The 21,457-nt window shown below is 38.6% G+C and overlaps 1 long non-coding RNA gene across 1 annotated transcript; it reads right to left on the bottom strand.

Moving 5' to 3' along the window:
- Positions 1 to 238: 238 nt before the first annotated feature.
- LOC127572229 (uncharacterized) lies at positions 239 to 19,254 on the bottom strand. Its single transcript, XR_007956608.1, has 3 exons — positions 19,182 to 19,254; positions 12,240 to 12,288; positions 239 to 318 (listed from the first exon to the last, which is right to left on the bottom strand). It is a non-coding gene; the product is annotated as an uncharacterized LOC127572229 (long non-coding RNA).
- Between the last annotated feature and the right edge of the window lie 2,203 nt (positions 19,255 to 21,457).

Genomic DNA, 21,457 nt, shown 5'->3' with positions numbered 1-21,457 from the left:
ACACACTTATTTTTTATTGTTCGTAACACACAAACATGACCATTTATTTGATATCTTGTTAACATCATCTCTGTTGTTATGACAAGTTCTAATTTCAATAAACATTAAGTAAAAGTATTTTTAACAGTCGATTATGAATTGCTTTGCTCCCTAGTGAGCTGTGGAATTTTGCTTTCACAGAATATCAAAGACTGTTGAAAGAAGCCACACCTCACATTTTTTGGCATTAATATTGCTTCCAAAAGGAGTGTTATGTCGTCTTGCGTTTTAGTTTCCATATCACTTCAAACATTGCTTCAATAGTATGACTAAAAAAAGCTGTAATAGAAATATGGAAATATCATTATAATACTGTTTACATTTTCCATAAGTGCAAATCTATCATATGCTCCATACCTCTAGATATTTGCAAAGGAGCTTTAAAAAATTAACTCTTTATTTGTCTTGCTGTTTTCAAGCCCCAACATACATAGCGTGCAGACACATACACACGTGTGCATATTCACACTCAGTGGATAAACACACATACGTGGACATGTGTACCAAATTGTGTACATGCGTGTACACACATCCAGGCAGACTGATTCACTTACACATGTTGGTGCACATGTAGACAAGCATGTACACATACATGCATGATCTTTCCCACTTACTACCATCTCCTGCTATTCTTAATGCATTGGATTTTGCAGGGGTATAGTTCCAAAGGGGCAGTACCTTATCCAATTTTTCATTCTTTACTTGCAAAGCTATGCTGATTCAGAGCTGACACACAGTTCAGGGAGCTGTTGACTCCGTCTTCTGTGGATTTCACAATCTTTTTTGGCTATTGGCTGGCTTCTCCTGGATTGACAGAACTTAAATGAACTACACAAATGTTTTAACAGTACTCATTATTTCCTAGGTATGCCTCATATTTTCTGTTATTCGTCTGTTAATCGTATATTAATCATATTTGTCGGCACAACATTGTGGGCCGAAGGGCCTGTACTGTGCTGTAGTGTTCTATATACATGATTCAATTTCACAGGGAAGGCAACAACTGTACTTTGTACCATGATTATTGTCACCTTTGTGTGCTCTGCCTTCTTCATCCAAGTGTACAGTATCTTATGCACTTGGAACTGCACAATCAAAAGTTACATTATGCACAATCTACGTCACAATATCCCAATTGGGTTTAGCTATAGATTACTGTTACAATTCAGTTCCACAGTGTATAAAAAGCATGATTGAATTTTATGCCTTTAACCCTGTAGCTTAAACTAATTTTCAGTCAAGCCCAATTTATCACTAAGAGTAAAAGTTTTGATCCAGTCTCACAGTCTATTCTGTCACCTGTGTGAAAGCCAATTTTAAATAACTGTGAATTATTTTAAAAATTAGACAAGACCATCTGCTGGTCATAAGGTTTTAAAATTGTGCCTATTGGTACCTGCACAACCAAAAGGACCAAATAAATTTGCAGAGCTTCTCACACTGCTAATTAATTGCACTGATAAAACACCGCAGCCAAACTCAAGGTCGGGGCCTAACGGTTTTGAGTGCACATAACCTTAGCAATAGTAAGAGGCAATATTGCAAGCCAATATTCATCTCCCAATATTGATGCACTACTGTAAAATCTCTGAACTAGACCTGTCATTCTATGAGGTAGGATCAAGTCAAAATTGAAAAATAACCAAGACTGAATATGATGGAGAAACTGGTGAATGCTCTCAATTAGCCGACAGATGCCGAAGTCCCCATTGGGTTCTCTGAGCACTGAGCAGCACTTAAAAAGAGTGTTGGATGTATTTGTTTAAATGGAACTAAGCTGAGTACAGAGGCCACATGATTCAAATGAAGTGGAGTATCTGATCAGGCAATCAGCCCTTCTGTATTTTCACTTATGCCCTGTTTCATTCCCAGTCCCTTTATGTGGCAGTCAATTAGCTCTAACAATTTTGAAACAGGAGAATAGGTTGATTTTCAAAGAGTTTGATTTTATTTTTAGCCCATTAAAGTGAAGAATGTTTGCATTTCACACAATTGGTGTTAGAAACAACCACTACCAAACAAAATACAATTAATGCTAGATTTAAAACAAAATTCCACTCCAACTATGTGCCACAGTCCATTCCCTTCTCAAACCATCATCCTGCATCAGGTTCAAACCTAGATCCTACAGGTGGAGAAATAATGAGCTAACTTACTCTGTTACTGTTCCATGATCCTTCCTGTGTCTATGAGCTTGGCAGTAAAATGCCACATTGGGAATATACAGCAACATGTTTATCAAGTATTTGCCATGAATCAGAAAAGAATTAAAGCATGAAATTAAAGCTAGTAATATTCTGACTGAATTTTACTCTGCATTACTGCATTAATACTCTGGCTGAAGCAGTAATTATTCCATTCCAAAACATATTTTCAGACTCTTACACTAACTGCAGAGTGTGAAAGTGATTATGTATCTGTAGAATATTAAACAATGAAACAAGAGTATGAGCTGCAAAGGCTAAGGTGTTCTTGTGCCAACACCCTGTATAGTTTATTCTGTAAAATAGTATCGAGAGTAATAAATAGGTGTGAGAGACTCCAAGCTGTAACAAAATTAGAAGTTATGAATAAAATTTTCAAGCTTCATTGCCCAGGTCATTACATCATAAGGCACTCTCGCCCGTGTTGCTGTCTTGAGTTTACTCTGTTAGCTATCCATTATTGTGAACATAGTTTACATGTGCTTTCAGCAGAAATGTCTAAACAGCTGCCAGTGAAACTGCACTAGTCAAGGTTACAGTGAATGAAGCCTGGAAACTGGAGCCTTTAGTCTGGGTATGATAAAGAAACTAAACACCTGGAAATAAAGCTTATCTCAGCCATACTCCACTGCTCACCCCCTGGGGTCTGCTTTATCTTTCCACAAGAACATTAATGCAGGACTGAAAAAAATCACAAAATGGCTAATCCAAATAAAGCAACAAATCTCAAATTGACATTGATTCTGAGCCAGCATTAAAAAAACAGACTGTTTTAAGACTTATAAATTGTACTTTTTGGAACAGCCGCTGTACTTATCCAAGTTCAGTCGTTTTTACACACAACGTTCCTTAGATTTTGCTGGGCACTGTATTAACTCTAAATGTTGAGTTTGATTATCTTGGCTGTATGTTTTTTAACTGAATAGTTATTCAGAGTGTGGCCTGAAAACAGCAGCACTCTGGTGTGTGAGATACTGAACTGGGGAACTGAAAATAAATTTCAGTCTCAGCAGACATTCATTCTTCCCTAGGATTTGGATTTCTTTTGTCAGTTTTGAAAGCTAAATTAAAGTAATCATTAATGCCAGGGAAGTCTAATAGAGGGGAAAAGATCCCTTCCTATTACACTCACAAATATCTGCTGGTGTTAACCAAGAAGCAGAGTTAGAGAGGATCCTGAGAATAGACAAATACTCTTTCTTCACTGTGGGGATTACTTTATAGCAATGGCTTAAGGCCATGAACAGTTTGAGGCTGGGCTTATTACTGTGAGCAACAGGCACAGTACAGCCTGATGCCGGCAAATCATCAGGAGCCCACCTGGTGAACAGATAGGTCCAGTGTGATAGGGATGCTGGTCACAGAGTTAGAAGAAACGTATGGAAGTAACATGGAGAAACACTCATGCTCTTCCTGCCCTTCAAAAGTAACTTAAAGCTTATCTTTTTGATCCTCATTGGCTACAACACCAGATAAAACTGGGCAACAGCCAGGGCCTACAATCTGGTAAAGGACATTGATCTGCAAATGGGTGACCACCATGTTATGTCCGTGTTATTTGCTTTGCAAGTCCCACCCTGGCTTACCTGACCAAAATGCATCACTTCGCACTTGTCTGAGTTAAATTCCACCTGCCATTCATTTGCCCACTTTCCCAGTTGATCAAGATCCTGTTGTACCTTAGAAACCTTCTTCACTGTCCACCAAACCACCGATTTTGGTGTCATCCTCAAGCTTATCGATCATGCTGCCTATATTCTCATCCAAGTCATTAATATAGATGATAAACAAAAGGAGACCTATCACTGATCCCTGTGGCACACCATCTCTCCACTATCACTCTCTGACTCCTTCCACCAAGCCAATTTTGTATCCAACTGGCTAGCTCACCCTAGATTCCATGTGATCTAACCTCTGGACCAGCCAACCATGCGGGGCCTTGTCGAAAGCCTTGCTGAAGTCCATGTAGACAATGTCTACTGCCCTACCCTCATCAATTCTCTTGGTCACCTCTTAAAAACACTCAACTAAATTCATGAGACACAAGTAATGCAGTAAGATTTCCAGGACTCTATTTCCCAATTTCCACCCGATGGAACCACTGAAAAATTTCTCCTGTATATTGCTGATCTTAGTTGTGCCATTAACAGGGGCAAGGAAGAGAAGTGAGAGCATTTGCCCTACAGAAACTATTGTAAGTGAAGGAATTACCTTGATCACTCTAGTCATTTCCTTTCATCCTATTCCAGATCGCCCTGAGATCCCCTTTGGCAAATCAATTGTTTAAACTCTTTACAGTAATTTGCTTGTTTGCTTTGAAAATTCCTCTAGACAATGGGAAAACTCTGCGTAAAATAGCTCATAAATTGGTATTGGTTTATTATTGTCACTTGTATTGAGGTACAGTGAAAAACTTGTCTTGCATACCGTTTGTACAGATCAATCCATTACACAGTGCATTGAGGTAGTACAGGGTAAAAACAATAACAGAATATAGAGTAAAGTGTCACAGCTACAGAGGAAGTGCAGTGCAGGTAGACAATAAGGTGCAAGGTCATAACAATGTAGATTGTGAGGTCAAGAGCCATCTCATCTATCTTGTTATAACCTTGCACCTTATTGTCTACCTGCACTGCACTTCCTCTGTAGCTAAGTTAATTGTTGTCTAAATTAATTGTTAATATAATTAGTCTCATTCTAATGCTTTATGATGGTGGAGTTGTTTAGGTAGTTTAACTATTTTCACATCACACTGATAGAATATTAAATTTGCTAGGCTTTCATGACTTCACATAATTGCTGCATTTAATATCAATATTTCATATTTGTTCAGAAGGTTCAGTGAATGAATTCGCAGATTATTTGAGCACTGGCAGTAGGCAGCAAGAGTGTGGCAATATTTAACTGCATGAAATCAAAATTTGTAAAGGTAATTAAAAGCATTTACCTTTTTATCTTGCTCTTTTTTGGATGAATATTTTTCCTGTTGGAATTTTTATTTTTGTTTTCATATCATGTTGTTATCGCTTTTGGTTATCATTACTGCCAGGAATTTCCTCCCATATCATCACTGTACAAAATCTCTGTTGAGGTACTTCCAAAATTCCCATGGCAGAGTGCAGCATTTACAATTGCACATTGGGCAATATATTTCTGAATTATTTCCCAACCAAAATGTTATTGCCAGTTTGATTGCAATAAACTTATGACTGTGATTAGTCATTTTCCTCCTGTTGATGCATTGGGCAGTTGACATCTCTGTGGTTGCTTGGCTTTAAAGCCCTGTATTTTTTCCTCTCCTCTTAACTTAGAATTCGTGATTGGAATCATAATTCTTTTATTTGTCCACAGGGGAACTAATAGCTTTGCAGAAAGAATCCTTAGAAATTTCAATGGGCTTAGATTTGAATATTTCACTTTTCAAGCTCTTAAAAATAAAGAGGAGCTTAGTGGGTGGTCAGTAGGTAACTAATCTATTCAGTTTTAACATTGTGGAACTTGCAGTTCTTATCAGAAAACAACATGAATGCACTGTGATGTTGAAGGTTCAAATATGGGTTTGAGGATAGAACTTGACTCAATTTAATTAATGCCTCTTGTGGATCTGCTAATCAAAGTGTAAGTTGCATAATAAATTGCTATTTCAAAAAAAAGTCATCAGTGAAAGCCTGCCAAGCCATAAATGGACAAAAAACATAAAAGGACAAAAAGAGGCATGGGGGGTGGGGGAAGAGGGGCTTGGTGTGGAGTTGTTACTGAAGTATTTGTCAAGAGGCAGCCTCTGAACAGACATGTTCAGAAAAGGAGGGGCTGTGGAAGGTGCTGCACTGGCCAAGGTTCTTATGGGGTCGCCTGAGTGCTCCAGCTTTATAAGACATTTTTATTGATGTAGGCTTCCCTTTGCAAAGAAGGTTATACCAGCAAACCACTGATAGAATCAAAGCAGATGATGTAAGATGAGACTAGCCATTATACTGGAGTTTCTTCATAAGCATCCCGATCGTAACATGTGCTTTACGTGGCACTACATGAAATAGGGCATGTAAAGGTAGAATAATAGAAATGGGCCTTTCATCCCACCTTGTCCACGCTGACCCTGATGCCTATCTGCACTAATCCTATTTGCCTGCATTAGGCCCCTTTCCTATCCAAGTACCCATCCGAATGCATTTTAAACGTCGTAATTTTATCTGCCTCTACCACCTTCTCTGGCTGCTCCTTCCAGATATTCACTACCCTCTGTGTGGAAAAACATACTCCTCAGATCTCGTTTACATTTCTCTCATCTCACTTTATACTTGTGCCTTCTACTTCCAAAGTCCTCTGGTCTGGGAAAGAGCCTAAGGGTTATAGATTTATACAGCATGGAAACAGGTCCTTCAGCCCAACTAGTGTCTGACTATCTACCCTATCTATGCCCCTAATAATTTTATAAACCTCTAAAAAGTTACCTCTCAGCCTCCTACATTCCACTAAGAATAAACCAGCCTATCCAATCTCTCTTATAACCATGTTCCTTCATTCCAGGCGACATCCTGGTGAATCTCTTTTGTAGTCTCTCTATTGCTCCCATGTCCTTCCTGTAGTGTAATGACCAGAACTGTGCACAATACTGCAAATGTTTTGTACAGCTACAAAAGATGATGTCCCAACTCCTCAATGCCTCGGCCTATGAAAGCAAGCATACCATATGCCTTCTTCACTATCCTATCCACCTGTGTCACCACTTTCAACAAGCCATGGATTTGTACCCCAAGGTCCCTCTTTATATCAATGCACCCATGGTCCCTGCCCATTTACTCTATATATCCTACCAGAATTTGACTTCCCAAGGTGACAAGAATTTCATGTAAAGACAAAGTTGTCTTTGAAGGACCATGGAAGGTAGTGCTCTCTGGCTCTGAATCTGTTGAAGAGCAGATACTGGGTTGTCCCATGGCCTTAAGGGGCATCTGTGGACAGCACACAGTATAGTTTTCACACACGCAGTGACAGAAACAGTCAGCTGCAACGGAACACAAGTTCTCAACTTCTTGCAGGCATGTGGCTCTGTTGATCACTTGGAGTGTTGTGGACTGACACCCTCCCAGGTGCATCATGTGCAGCACTGTTTTATCGACAGCAGCTATTAAAGAGGCTGCCTGCTTTGCTGCACTATCATTTGTCTAGAGACTTAAGCCAGTATCTCAAAATTGCTCTCCCTTCATCTGCCACTGCTCAGTGCTGTGCCCTTTGGCCTTGACAAGGCTGTTGATGGGTTCAGATACTCTTAATGCTTTCCAGATGTTTTCCAAATGTTTTTATCCTTTCCTTGTGCTGCCCACTATTAATTGGCCCCATCTTTTCAAATTTGCCTTTCCGACCAGTGATGCCTTCTTAGGCTTATCTGACTGTGAGCCCAAACTAATGAATAATTATGCACGTAGTTGAATCTGTGGTTGTGAATCATTTCAGTAAATTGCACTTAAGATACAGGCAAATGCAGAAGCAGTGCCGCCAGATTTCAATTTTTTTTTCACCTTTAGGTGAAAACTGGTCTCTACAGATTTAAGAAAATGCGAGAAATAAATCAATAAGAGGCCAGGAGGTTGTGCACAATATCAGACCCTTTTTTTACAAAGGTTCGGATATACAAATTAACAACAGAAACAGATCGCTCTACCCCTTTCTGTCTTAAATGGGTGGCCCTTTATTTTAAATAGTGACTCCTAGTTCTAGATTCTCCCAGAAGAGGAAACATGCTCTCCATATCCAACTTGTCACATTTTTTGTGTTTCAATCAAATCCCTTCTTTCCTCTAATCCCCAATAATGCAAGCCTACTTGTTCAAACCTTTCAATCTGCCCATTCAAGGTATCAAAAATTTCTGAACAGTTTACTGTAACAGTATCCTGCAGAGGTGAAGTATATAACTGAAGCATAATGTCCTTACATTTGTATTCAACTCCCCCAACAATAAGTAATAGCATTCTATCAGCTTTCTTAATTACACATTGTGCCTGTTATATTGTTAGACTTTTGCTAGGACACCCAGACCCCTCTGCATCTCAGAGCTCTGCAATCTCTCACCTTTAGTTAATATGCTTCTTTTTTTTTATTTTCCTGCCAAAAATTGACAATTTCATGTTTTCCCACATTATACTCCATTTTGCAGAATCTTGCCCACTCACTTAACCCATCCATATCCCTTTGTAGCCGCCATTTGTCCTCTTCACAACTTACTTTCCCTATCTTTGTGTCATTAGCAAATTTAGCAACAATACCTTCAGTGCCTTCATTCATGTCATTTATGTAATTTGTAAAAAGTTGAGGGCTAGCACTCGTAAACCAGAAAAGACCCAATTATACCTACACTGTGTTTCCTATTAGTCAGTCAATCTTCAGTCCATGTTGTCTCCTACACAATGAGCTTTTATTTTCTCCAGTAGCTGCACCTTATCAAATGCCTGCTGGAAATTATTGGTTCATTGGTTGCCCATTATCCACAGTACCTGTTACTTCTTCAAAGAACTGCAATAAATTGATCATTTCCCTTTCCCGTGTTGAACTTACTGGATGATTTTGCATTTTTCCAAGTGTCTTCCTATTACGTCTTTACTAATAGCTTCTAACATTTTCCCTGGTGTTAAGCCCTCTGGTCTTTATTTTCCTGCCTTCTGTCTCTCTCCCTTTTTGAATAAAGGAATTACATTTGCTATTTTCCAGTTCCCCAGATCTAGGGAATTTTGGTAAATTAAATCTAATGCATCAACTATCTCACTAGCCACTTCTTTTAAGATCCTAAGTTGAATCTGTCATACTTTGAAAATATCCAAGGCAAAAGCAGATGAATCATCAACAGTTTAAGAATATGGAAGAAAACTCTCCAGGTCTTTAATTCTTCCATTGCTCCAATGGAACTTTCCTGGGTCAAGGATGCATTCATTTAAATAGTCCTGTGCCAGTAGGTAAGTCAATAACTTACAGTCAGTAAGTTCCCTGAAATGTATTGCACTATAACTCCTTTTAGTCACCAATTTACAAAATATTTGGGGTTCCAGGTCATAACTCAGCCCGTGCCCCTGAGTAATCATCAATTGTCCTCTTGCAGTGGCCAAAATGCTTCTTTTATCACTGAGCCCCAAGAAGAAAAAATTCTCAGCCTTATGCCATTTGACATCCATATCATCCTTTGGAGCAGCATAATTTTCACCTCAAACAAGGCCACAGAGCAGAACCACCCTAGGAGTGAGCTGGAATTAAAACAGATTTTCAGCTCCTGATTTCCAGAGATGGCCGTGTGTTATAGGTGGATGATGAGTTAGACCAAAGGTCATTCTTCACCCACAAGTGTCTTGTGATCATTAAGTGCCTTGTAGAGAGGTGGGTATATCTCTTAAAAACGTGGTTTGTCGTAATTTAAAGTTCTTATGATCAGCAATCTTCTTGAGTTATTTTTTTCCAGCAGGACCGGTGATCTCCATCAAGGAGTCACCGACAGCTTTTATACAGATCTTTTCAACAAAACATTCAGTAGCTCACACTTGCTTTTTTTACAAACTTGTTAAATATTATTGTCCTAAATATTTCTTCATGATTATTATCATCGTACCCCTTATCCTTCCTCATATAATTTGTTGCTCTCAGCCACTCTGGCCTTTGACTTGTTTCCTTTCAGAATGCTCCATTATACGTCTACTTTGGGTTGTTGGTGGCAAATATGCTTCACTTTTCTGCAATTTGTCAGAATGAACTAGGTCCACTTAAAAATCATGAGCAGGACAGTGGGAGACGATTCTTATTAAGCCAATACATAGTCAACAATTGTAGATACTGCAATGATCAAGGTAATACGTAGTCACAATTTTATAAAATGTCATCACTGTCATTTAATTGGCTCAGATGTTTATTCATTAAGTAGCCACGGAAATGTTTATTCATTTTGCTGTCCTAATCACTGAATTATCAAAAATGCTTCAGATGAACCATTATTTCTGCTGTATTGACTCATCCTGCAGCATATCTGCAGATGATCTTTTCAGAAAACGCTTCAGTGGTGTTATATTTCTTTTGGTATTTTTTGATTCTTTTAAGAGTTGAGCTTTGGATGATTGGTTACAAAATCAGTATCTGGCATTCAGCAGCACAAGTAAAATAGACTTCAGGAAAATTTTCCCCATATCAGAGGTAGATTAAACTAGTTTTAGGGTGAGGAGTAAGAGATTTAGAGGGGACCTGAGGGGGACCTTTTTCACCCAGAGAGTGGTGAGCAGTTGGAATGCACTGCCTGAGAGTGTGGTAGAAGCAGAGCTGCTGACAGCATTTAAGAAGTGTCTAGATGAGCACATGAATTGCCTATGCATTGAAGGTTATGGGCCAAGTGTTGGAAGATAGGATTAATACAAAAGGATGCCCATTGGTCGGTGTGGATAAGGTGTGCTGAATGTCCTGTTTCCATGCTCGTAGACTTCAGACAGCCTCGGTTGGTGAACAGGTTCTCTCACTTGGGCCAATGAGAGCCCAGGTATCATAACTTGAGACATTACACCACAGAATGAAAGAATAACTGCACTCTGCTCTAACTTTAATAATAGAAAGTTTCTCCATCTTTACCTACTGCTCATTCAAATATAAACGTGAACAAAAATGACTGAGCTGCAAATGTTTTGGAAGTGATCTGACACACAGGGTGGACTGTGTACTTGGATTAGCGGGGAGGCTACGGCTAATGAAGTTGAAATGGCAGGGGATATGGAGGCGAATGTTAAGAATTTAAATTTGACTGCTTTTGGAAGGAATGTAAAACCCACATGTCATACTCATATACACACATCCTAAATGTGCTTAATGATTAGTGGGGCAGGGGAGCTCATGACCCTTCTGCCTCCCCCACAACTCAGCATGTTCTCCTAACTGCCGTCAGCAAAATGATACATGCACTCACCCAAAATCACATACCACACGTAACACACACAAACAGTAAGTCTGAATGCATCAATTGCATTTTCATGAGCTACCTGTAATCAAAATGCAGAGTGGTTTCAAGAAATATATGTAAACATAAACTCTTGAAAACTCAGTAAATATAGAGGAACTGTTCCTAAATCACAGACTTTATTCATTCTCAGCTGCATGTGCTATATGTGCAGTGTAGTAGTATATGTGAATTGTACTCTTTTTCTGAAATTCAGTTCTGATGATTTGAATCCAGGTAAATTTCAGCAGCATGGTATAATGTGAGCCATTCCAAATTGTGTCTGTTATGTTTATAAATGAGAATGAACTTCTATGTCACGTGATGCACACAATTTAGTGGTTGGCCATAAAGCATCACCATCCTATTTGAACAAATTCTCTGTGATTCTAGGAATACTGGCTTTTAATCTAAAATGTGAATGTGGTAAATTTCCAAATCCAAAAAGCAGGAAGTGTGTAATTTTGAGGATGTATACCACTTCTATATTTTTAGCTTGAATGGCAAAATTACAGAAAATGACTTGTTTGACAGAAGTCTGTTTCTGCTTTTGATGTATGAAAAATCTTTCTTTACAGTTGTCTGCCATAAATCAAGTCCTAATGTAAGGTTCACACATAAGATTCCTGAACCAGTCACTAGGAAAGAGCACTGAAGGAGTCTTCCATTACTCTTCTCAAAATGCTTCATCTGTGTAGTATCTTCTGCTAATTGTGCTGCAAAGTTAAATGTGACTTTTACAATGGGTTGCCATCAGCCGCTCCCATTGTATGGATAAACATAAGAACAGAGGAGCAGGAGTAGGTCACATGGCCCCTCAAGCCTGCCTGCCATTCAATATGATCATGGCTGATCTGCCTCAGGTCTCACCTCCTCTTCTGTGTCAGTTCCACATTGGCCTCAAATCCATGATCGTTCAAAACTGTATCTGCTTCCATTTTAAATACCCCCAATGATCCAGCCTCAGGGCTGAAGAGTTCCAGAGGTTCACCACTCTCTGCAAGAATATATGGCCGAGAATTACCTGCTGCGGCAATGCTTACCTGGAGCAGATCTTCCAATGGCAACTTGGTCCATGAAGCCAGCTCCAACCTGTGGAATGTTATAAACATTCAAAATCAATTAAATATTAAGAATACTGTCAAAAATTATTATAAATTATTATTTTCTAAAGGCAATACATTAAGACATTTAAAACCCCATGGAAACCTCCTTCGAGCAGCTAAAAACATCCATGTTAACTCAGTTCATTAAAAATGTAAATGAGCAGATACTTTTCTCCTTCACAGCTGTTTCTCACCATTGAATTGAATGGAGTCACTGAACCTGCAGGAGGTGACAGCTATAGAAAGCAAAGCACGCATTTGAAGGGTAAATTAGTAATCGTCAAATGAGTAGAATACATTAGCAAATATAGTTCATTATCTGTACTGTAGCTAATACTTACTGCTGTACTTTTGATTATGTGATGATGTTCTCTCCATTTGACTTTAGTGGTTAGCGTAATGCTATTACAGCACCAGTGACCCGGGTTCAATTCCGGCCACTGTCTGTAAGGAGTTTGTACATTCTCCCCGTGTCTGTGTAGGTTTCCTCCGGGTGTTCCGGTTTCCTCCCACATTCCAAAGACGTATGGGTTAGGAGCTATGGGCATGCTACGTTGGCGCCGGAAGCATGGCAACACTTGCGGGCTGCCCCCCGGACATTCTACGCAAAAGATACATTTCACTGTTTGTTTCAATGTACATGTGACTAATAAAGAAATCTTATCTTATTTCTAAGAGATAACTAAGAGACACTATTATTGAAAAGAAATGGCATTCTGCATGATTTCCTTTAATGTGAGTTGGTCAATGCATATCAGCTACCACAGGATCAGATCACATCGACCAGATATGGAGCCTTTGTGTAACCTTTATCAAAAGAGAGAAGTTATCATTGGCACATCTATGATTCAGGTCCAAGATGAGAGAAAAAAAATTGGGGGATTATTGTGTCTTTGGTAACAATATTAAGAATGTCACCTTGAGGTGAAGAGCAAACCATCAGCACATCATTTATGATGTCTGCCACAGCTGCATCCATCCCAAATTCATGTAGCTATAAGTATAAAAGTGTTATCTTCTTGGATCATTTACTGTGGTTATTAGGTGCTGTTAGGAGCTGGTTAAATTAGGCATTGTCCTCAGCAATACAAAGAATACATAGAGGTTTGGAAGAAGTGGGTTGAATGGGTCATACAACCCTTTTTAATTTCTGTGCTCTTCTGTTTTCATCAACCATTAATGTTTCTGGCCCCTGGGCAACTGGAAAATCCTAAATTGTTCCCAATCAGAATACCAAAGTGTTATCATTCAGTTAACTGCTTACGTTCAGGCTTCTGAAGCAAAACACAGACCACAGCAGAAAATGAAAAATTGCTTATTACCATCCAAGTTTTTGGGTGTAATATAACATTTTAACATAAAGCAATGTTAGGGTGAGGTGTTGCTGTGACACTCCCTATATTAAAGAAGCCTGCCTGGTCTAACTTTCAAGGCTAACCTGGGAAACAGTAAAATTGTCTGTACTGTAGTTAAGTGAAAGCCGTAGAGAAGTAAAGTACAGTCACCAAAGGTAGTACATTATGAAGGTAGTACCACAGAAGTTAATTGGAGAGGGAAGATTTTCAGAAATAAAACCTGAAACAGACTGCCACAGGTCTTTAGTTTTGTACAATTAAATAGTTTACAAATAGGGTACGGTGGTGGTCATGTTACTGTACTAGCATCCAAAGGCATGGACCATTGATCCAGGACATAATTTTGAATTCCACATGGCACCTGAGGTACGTAAGTTCACATGATTAAATAACTTTGTATTTAAATAGATTGTATCATGAATGGTAACCGTGATACAACTGGATTGTTATAAAAAAACATCTGGTTCATTAATGTCTGTCAGGGAAGAAATCTGCCAACTTTACCCAGTCTGGCCTGCGTGTAACTCCAGACCAACTGATGATGTTACCTCCTCCATTCAGACAATCCGTGAAGGATAATAAATGCTGACCTTGCTAATAATCCCTACATCTAAGATAAGATATCTTTCTTAGTCACATGTACATCAAACACACAGTGAAATGCATCTGTTGTGTAGAGTGTTCTGGGGGCAGCCCGCAAGTGTCACCAAGCTTCCGGCGCCAACATAAGGATGCCCACAACTTCCTAACCTGTACATCTTTGGAATGTGGGAGGAAACTGGAGTGCCCGGAGGAAACCCATGCGCAGACACAGGGAAAACGTACAAACTCCTTACAGACAGTGACCGGAATTGAACCCAGGTCGCTGGCACTGTAATAGCGTTACCCTTACCGCTACAGTACCATGCCTGCTCCTCATGAACAGATTGAAAATTGCTATTTCTGCTGACTCAAATAGTGAAAGCAAGTTTTTTAGATGCATAATAATGCCCTTAAGTAGCTGTCAAAGTACACCCACTGAACATCATTTCTTTTCCAACAGCAGAGAGACCTGTAAAGCAGACTGAATGCTGATACACTGCACTCTCTCAAGAAAAGAGTCCAACCTGTTTCTGGCTGCAGTAGAGAGCATCTTCTGGGTAGGTGCCTTGTAATACAAATCAGGAATCTGGAAGAGCCTTAAGGATGTTAGAGAAATTTTCCAGATTTGTTTCCTCCTTAGTTCAACTAGGCTTTCAGCTTTGACTTTTGTCTCCCTCTGGAGACTACATGGTTCTGGGTGGGTGGTTAGTGTATCGTGATGCTTGGGAAATCATTCGTACACACGGTGTTAGATGTGGCTCAGTGTTAAAAGGCTGTGGATCGAATCCTTGCTCCAGAGGCTTGAGCGCAAAATCCTGACTGACAAAAAAGCTTCCCTAGGCTAAGGCAAAATGCAATTATCTGGTCTTTATCACACTGGTCTTTGTGGGAACTTGCTGTGAACAAATTGGTCACTCTGTTGCCTGCACATAAACGTAACTAGACTTCAAAAGTAATTAATTTGCTGGAAGGTGCTTCAGAGTCTCCTGAGGTTATGATAGACACTATATAAATGAAACCTTACTTTGGCACTTAATTCACTTTGAAATAGAAGCATTAATCATTTCTGACAGCAACAATGATTTCTAACTTTATTTGTTTTGATCTGATTTCACTCTGTTTGGTCTGTAGCTTAAGTTGCATAACCAGTCCCATTTTAACTGTCTTCTAGATGTCTGCATGTTGGGGGTGATGATGGAACAAGGGAAATAAAAGTACAGAAGCATAGCGAAGGAAAAAAATACATTAGTATTTCACTGAGAACCTTTGTAATGGGAAATGCATTATTCTCCAAGAGGAAATAGCTATAATTGGTCCACTTTTAATATTAGTTCTGTAGACAATTTCCCCAGAGGCAGCTGTAGCCACTGAGTTTATAGCTGAGTTTATTACCACATTCTCTTAATGCATCAATTGCTATAATGGTTCTCTGCAGAGCCCAGGGTAAGGTTACTCAATGGCGGTTGCCTCTAAGCTTGAAATAACCAGAAACGAGATTGCAATCTTTCATGAGGATCGTTATATAGAACCAAGTCATAGTTGTGCAGATGTAAAAGAAAGCAAAGAAAGTTAGTGATAATAAATCCCACAGAGCTCAGGTATGCCAGAGGTGTTTTGTTCCTTCATCAGATCTCATGCAGGAAGCAGCAGTTTAACATTTGTTTTTTAACTCATTGAAGGAACTTTTTCACTTCCTCGAATCTTATGGTCAGACACTCAGTTTATTTAAGAAGGTGAAATGATGACCCATTCTCTCCATCAGCGCTGTTTCGTTCCAGACAAAGGAAGGTTTGGAACAGTAGCCCCAGGCTGACTTGCTCTCCCTCCTATTGCAGGGGCAAGAAAATGGTCTGTAGTAATTTAGGTGAAATCAGCACCTAATTGGTTTGTGGGAATATCTATTTCAAAGTCTAGAATAGATGAGGATGGAGCTGAGCACAGTAAGATCACCATATCAAAGGTGTCTAAAACCATAGGGTAAAGGTTTAGAGGGATCTGAGGAGGAATTTTCATTTCATCAAGGGTGATTAGAATCTGAAATGCATTGCCTGAGGTGGAGGCAGGTTACCCTCACAACATTTAAGATGAGCACATGAATCACCAAGGCCTAGAAGACCATGAACCAAGTACTGGTAAATGGGATTAGTATAGATGAGTGCCTGATAGTTGGCATGGACATGGTTGGCTGAAGGGCTTGTTTCTGTGCTGTATGACTCTATGACTCTATCACAGAGCTCTAAGATGTGCCTTGTTAGTGATGAAACTTCACTGAAAATCTTAATTGCTTCAAGCACTAATGCCTTGCTGTCATCAAAGATACATAATCCCACTGCTTGCTTTGTTCCTTCTCCATTCTCATCATATTCTGGGCAATTTAATAAGAGATTCCCCAAACCTATTAATGCTACTGTGGGAAAGCCAACTTTTGGCCAAGGGATAGAAAGGAGAGGGATCCAGAGCTGGGTTACTCTGCCAGACAAGAAGGAAAGGAAAAAACTGTTCTCAGTTAGGATTTTTTGGTGGGATGGAGAGTTACTGGGGCTTTTGCCAGTACCTTACTGGAAAATTTTAGTGCACATTTTTTCAGTATTGACAACAATAATAAGAAAGATGTGGGCAAGGTACTTGGAATTTTCCAGTAATCTGCCCAGTTGAACAAAGGCCCAGGAAGTTCTGCACAAAACAGAACAGAACTAATGATTTTTCTTCCATTAAAACTAATAGGGTTAAAATGAGGTGAACTCTGTTATGAGCATATAATCCTTACTGTTAGATTTTTCTCTTAATATTGAGCCTCAGTAAAGACAGAAAATATGCCCCTTGATGTCTGGATTAGTTATGAAAATTTCTGGAACATACAAAACCCACATTATCCAATTCTTAGCTGGATCAGTGGTAACACTTAACCTCGACTGGAGTGCCATTCCACAACAAATTATAGTTTTCCTAATTAAATAAAGGATGATAATAAACTGACTGCCTTTAACAATGAGTCACTCCTGGCATAGTGAACAGTCTCACAGCTGTTATTCTTCAGTCAAATATCACCCAATATCAAACTAGGGTCTCTGTTATACTTTAACAGGTAATACGATATTACCAGGTTTAAATTATGCTGAACAAAAAAAAACAAATAAAAAGCAAATGGCTGAAAGTGAAAGATGCTAATTGATATTTATGTTAACACCATACTGGTCAATAGACAGTGAATTTTTGTCAGCTGTTGTGAATCATGTAACACTTCATAAATGGTTTCAACAATAGAAATATAAAATGAAAACAGTGGCTAAGGTTATGTCCTTTAAACACTCCTGCCACAAGCCATACTTTAGAACTGAAGACAACATTTTTTTAATAACTTCATAGAGTGGCAGATACAATGCCAAATAAATTGCTTATTTTTGGTTTGGCCAAATTAAAGATGAACAAAAGTCATCTTTCATTTCAAAAACATTTGTTCAGCTCAGTTTTCAGTTGGCCTCCCTCTCCTTGATGCCTTGGGTTTATTTTTATTGATAAAAGACATCTTCTTTTACTTATCTCTGGGAAGCATTCCTCATGTGAGAAGACATCACTTGACAGTGAGAATCAGGGTATAACATCCTTGATCACCAACCTTCCTTTTCCATTGGAAAATGTAAGTGTCAAGGTCAGGTAAAGGCAAAATAAAGGTTGGCTGTGATCCCAACCTCTGTCAAAGAGGTCACTGAACAACTCTGCAGGCTCACACCATAGATCTTCCTGTTGGCTTGAAAGGGAGGTCTGTTTTTTGAGGGGGTGGGGTGGAAATCAGTCATTGTTCGTGATTGCTATGCAGTGGTTTGCTCCTGAGAGAACTCATGTGTGCTCTTTGGGATCTGATTCAACTGTAACACCTCAACAACTGAACAGACTTTTAACACACATTGTAAAACTCACACATGGACAATGGTACCTGAGGGAAGTATCAGATGATGACCAGCCCCATAGAAGTTTATTCCAGCAAGAATTCAACAAGAAAAGAATGGAGCAAGCAGTCAATATAAGTAAGAAAAGTGGACCACTGTTGAACCAAGTGATTAATAACAGAATCACCTCTTGTGTTCATCTTCCTTCGTATAGAACCCACCTGATTTTTCTTTCCATTAATAAAATTGATGCCCAAATTATTTATTCAATTTGTGAAGGCAGAAATACAGCATTAATTCAATTGCTGATTTTTAGCAGAGGAAGGGAAAAGCCTAAAATGTTGTGCTCAGTGCCTCTATGCTATAATTCTTCATATGTCTGGAAATAAGACATTTGTTTGTTTATTGTCCAGCCAACAGTTTATCAGTGTTGGATAGGAAATTATTAGTATGAAATGACATGAGTAATATGGTGGATTAGGCTGTAATGTTCACAAGTTGTGAATCAGTAATGCCACATGTTTGAAATGAAGTGTTTTATCTTTCATCATTAGGATGATCCAAAGCTGCTGTCAATTGTGTCAAGAATTGGGAAATGACACAGAGCTTAAATCTGAACCTCACAAAGTTTAGGACAAAAAAAGAAGGCAGAATCCAATCTTCTGCAATGAGAATTTGATAACATTGAACAAAAGTGATATTGCAGAGTCTAACATCACTTTCAGCTCAAATCCTGGATATATTGAATAATTGGCATTATAGATATAAAAATGAAAATTAAAAATAAATAGAATGGAAAAGCATATTCAGCAGTCATCACAGCAGACTGCAATATATTTCAGTGTACTGTTTTATACCAACATATTCAGTATAAAACAAAAAATATAAAGAATTAAAAAACATAATTTTTTCCAACTTAGGTTGAAAGCATACAGTACTTACTGATATCATCAAAATTTAGACTGTATTTACCGCATTTTAGTGGTAAAATGCTCAAGATCTGAGCTATTGAGGAGACAGTTTCTAATATTAACATCTTTAGTCTTTCCACTGACCTGCTGTTTCCTACAAAATTTTCTGCCTCCATTTCATTTGTCAGGAGGCCTTCAGAATTTTGCAGAATGTGCAACGGTATCTGCATCAGGAAGCTGATAGGCTATTTATAATTGAAAATCTGACACATCTTACAAACTGATTTCAACAGAAGGGGTTGGATATATTTTTAAGAGTAAATACATCATTTACATTTGAAAGATAAGCAGAGTGGAAATGTCAGTCCTAGTGAAAGACACTCTGCAGGCCTGAACACACTAAGCATGTAAAGTGGGTTCTTTCAAATAATTATTCATTTCTTAAAATAAAATGTTATAGAAATAGAATAGTGTTCTTATTCATCTTGGGTAGAAGCAAAAGGAGCAATAGCCAATTAGAAGCCCATTTTTTGACAGACAGACCTATGTGTTTCAAATACTAATCTTCGATGACTATTCTCGCCCTGGGGAACCATGAACTGTAGAATCATGCAATGTCATTTATCTTTATTTAAATCGCAATGTATGATTATGACAGTGACTACATAATATCATAAGATATGGGAGCAGGGGTGCATCGTACCTCTTCTTAGACCTATTCCGTCATTCATTAAGATCATGACTGATAAGATCATTAGCATTTACTCACTTTCCAGCATGTTCCCCATTATATTTGATTCCTCTGCTATTGTCAAAAATCTGTTTTTCTCAGTCTTAAATATACTTAATGATTCAGCGTCCATGACTCTCATGGGCAGCACATGGCACAGCTCCAGCAACCCGGGTTTGATCCTGACATCCCATGCTCTCTGTGCACAGTTTGCACAGGTTCTCTGTGACCATGTGGGTTTCCTCGAGTGCTCCAGCTTCAAAGATGTGTGGGTTGGTAGGTTAGTTATAACTAAATAGCCCTGATTTGTAGGTCAGTTCCAGAGTTGATGGAAATGTGGGGAAAATAGGGTACAGGGAAAATTGGGAATGGGGGAATGAGATTGCTCTGTGGGTTGGCATAGACTCAATGGGCTGAATGACGTTCTATCTTGTAAGGAAATATAAAAACATAGAAAAGAGAATTCTAAAAAATTTCACAGCCCCTGCTATTTGAGTCTTTAATAGGCCACCCTTGATTCTGAAATTATGCCTCCTAGATTTCTCCATTTGTACAGCTTGGAAATATCTTAAATGCCTGAACCAAAAAACAAATTGCTGGAGTAACTCAGCGGGTCAGGCTGCATCTGTGGAAGAAGAAGGATAGTCGACATTTCCCTCACAGATGCTGCCTGACCCACTGAGTTCCTGCATCAGTGTTTTGCTCCAGATTCCAACATCTGCAGTCTCTTGTGTCTCCAAAAGCTTGAATTAATTATTTTAAGATATATCATGGTGATAAAAGATTAACCTGTCAATAAGAGTTGGCAGGAGTTGTGTTTCATAGAAAAAAATTGCAGCATATTTAGATAAGATACATGTGACTAATAAAGATATCTTATCTCATATTTGTTGACTGTAGCAAAAATGCTATATTTTACATGCATGTCTACTTTTCTTCCAAAATAAATGAACAAAGATATATCCCATATTTCTTAGCCTATCTATTGAAATGAATAATGACAGTGTTATTGTTATTCAACATAAAACACTGGAAAGAGATATTAAGAGCCAGGATTTATGAAAAAGATTGCACTTACCAAATGCTGATTTCCAGAGGGCAAGGTAACTCCAAACCTTAGTGACGAGAGTTTATGTAAATCTGCATAAATTCCATCACATTGTGTTGGGGAGTGGTGCAGAACAAACTCCACCTTCGAAGAAGCTGAAGAAGCTTTTGTTGCTAAACCAAGCCATGTCTCTGGCTTAGGTGCTGTCAAAGGCGTTGAAACACTATGAATATTTCTGGATATTCAAAGTTATTGAGAACCAATAAAAAAACCCAAACTAATTAAAAATCAATTATTGAATACCTTTTAAAAATAAAAATATTTCAAAACAATTAAAAACATTCAAACTATTAAAAATATATAAATTTATTAAAATGTACTCTAATACCACATCTGGTCTAACCAGGTGCAAGTTTTTGGGGTGAATTCCCCAGTATGAGTGCTGGGAACAGCTGCAACCTCACATTCACACACTGTGCTGATCGATTCTTCAATGAACTGTTAGCAGGAAATTTGGAAGTTCCACCGTCATGCTTGCCTACACAGGAATCCTGAATCCTGCAACACTTATGTGGGGAAATTCCAGCAGTTCTGCACAAACTAGCAGCATTTCCCCTCAATATTTGGGCCATTTATTCATAA

Source organism: Pristis pectinata, chromosome 7 (assembly GCF_009764475.1).
Source record: "Pristis pectinata isolate sPriPec2 chromosome 7, sPriPec2.1.pri, whole genome shotgun sequence".
Classification (NCBI taxonomy): domain Eukaryota; kingdom Metazoa; phylum Chordata; class Chondrichthyes; order Rhinopristiformes; family Pristidae; genus Pristis; species Pristis pectinata.
This window is presented reverse-complemented; position numbering and strand designations above follow the sequence as displayed.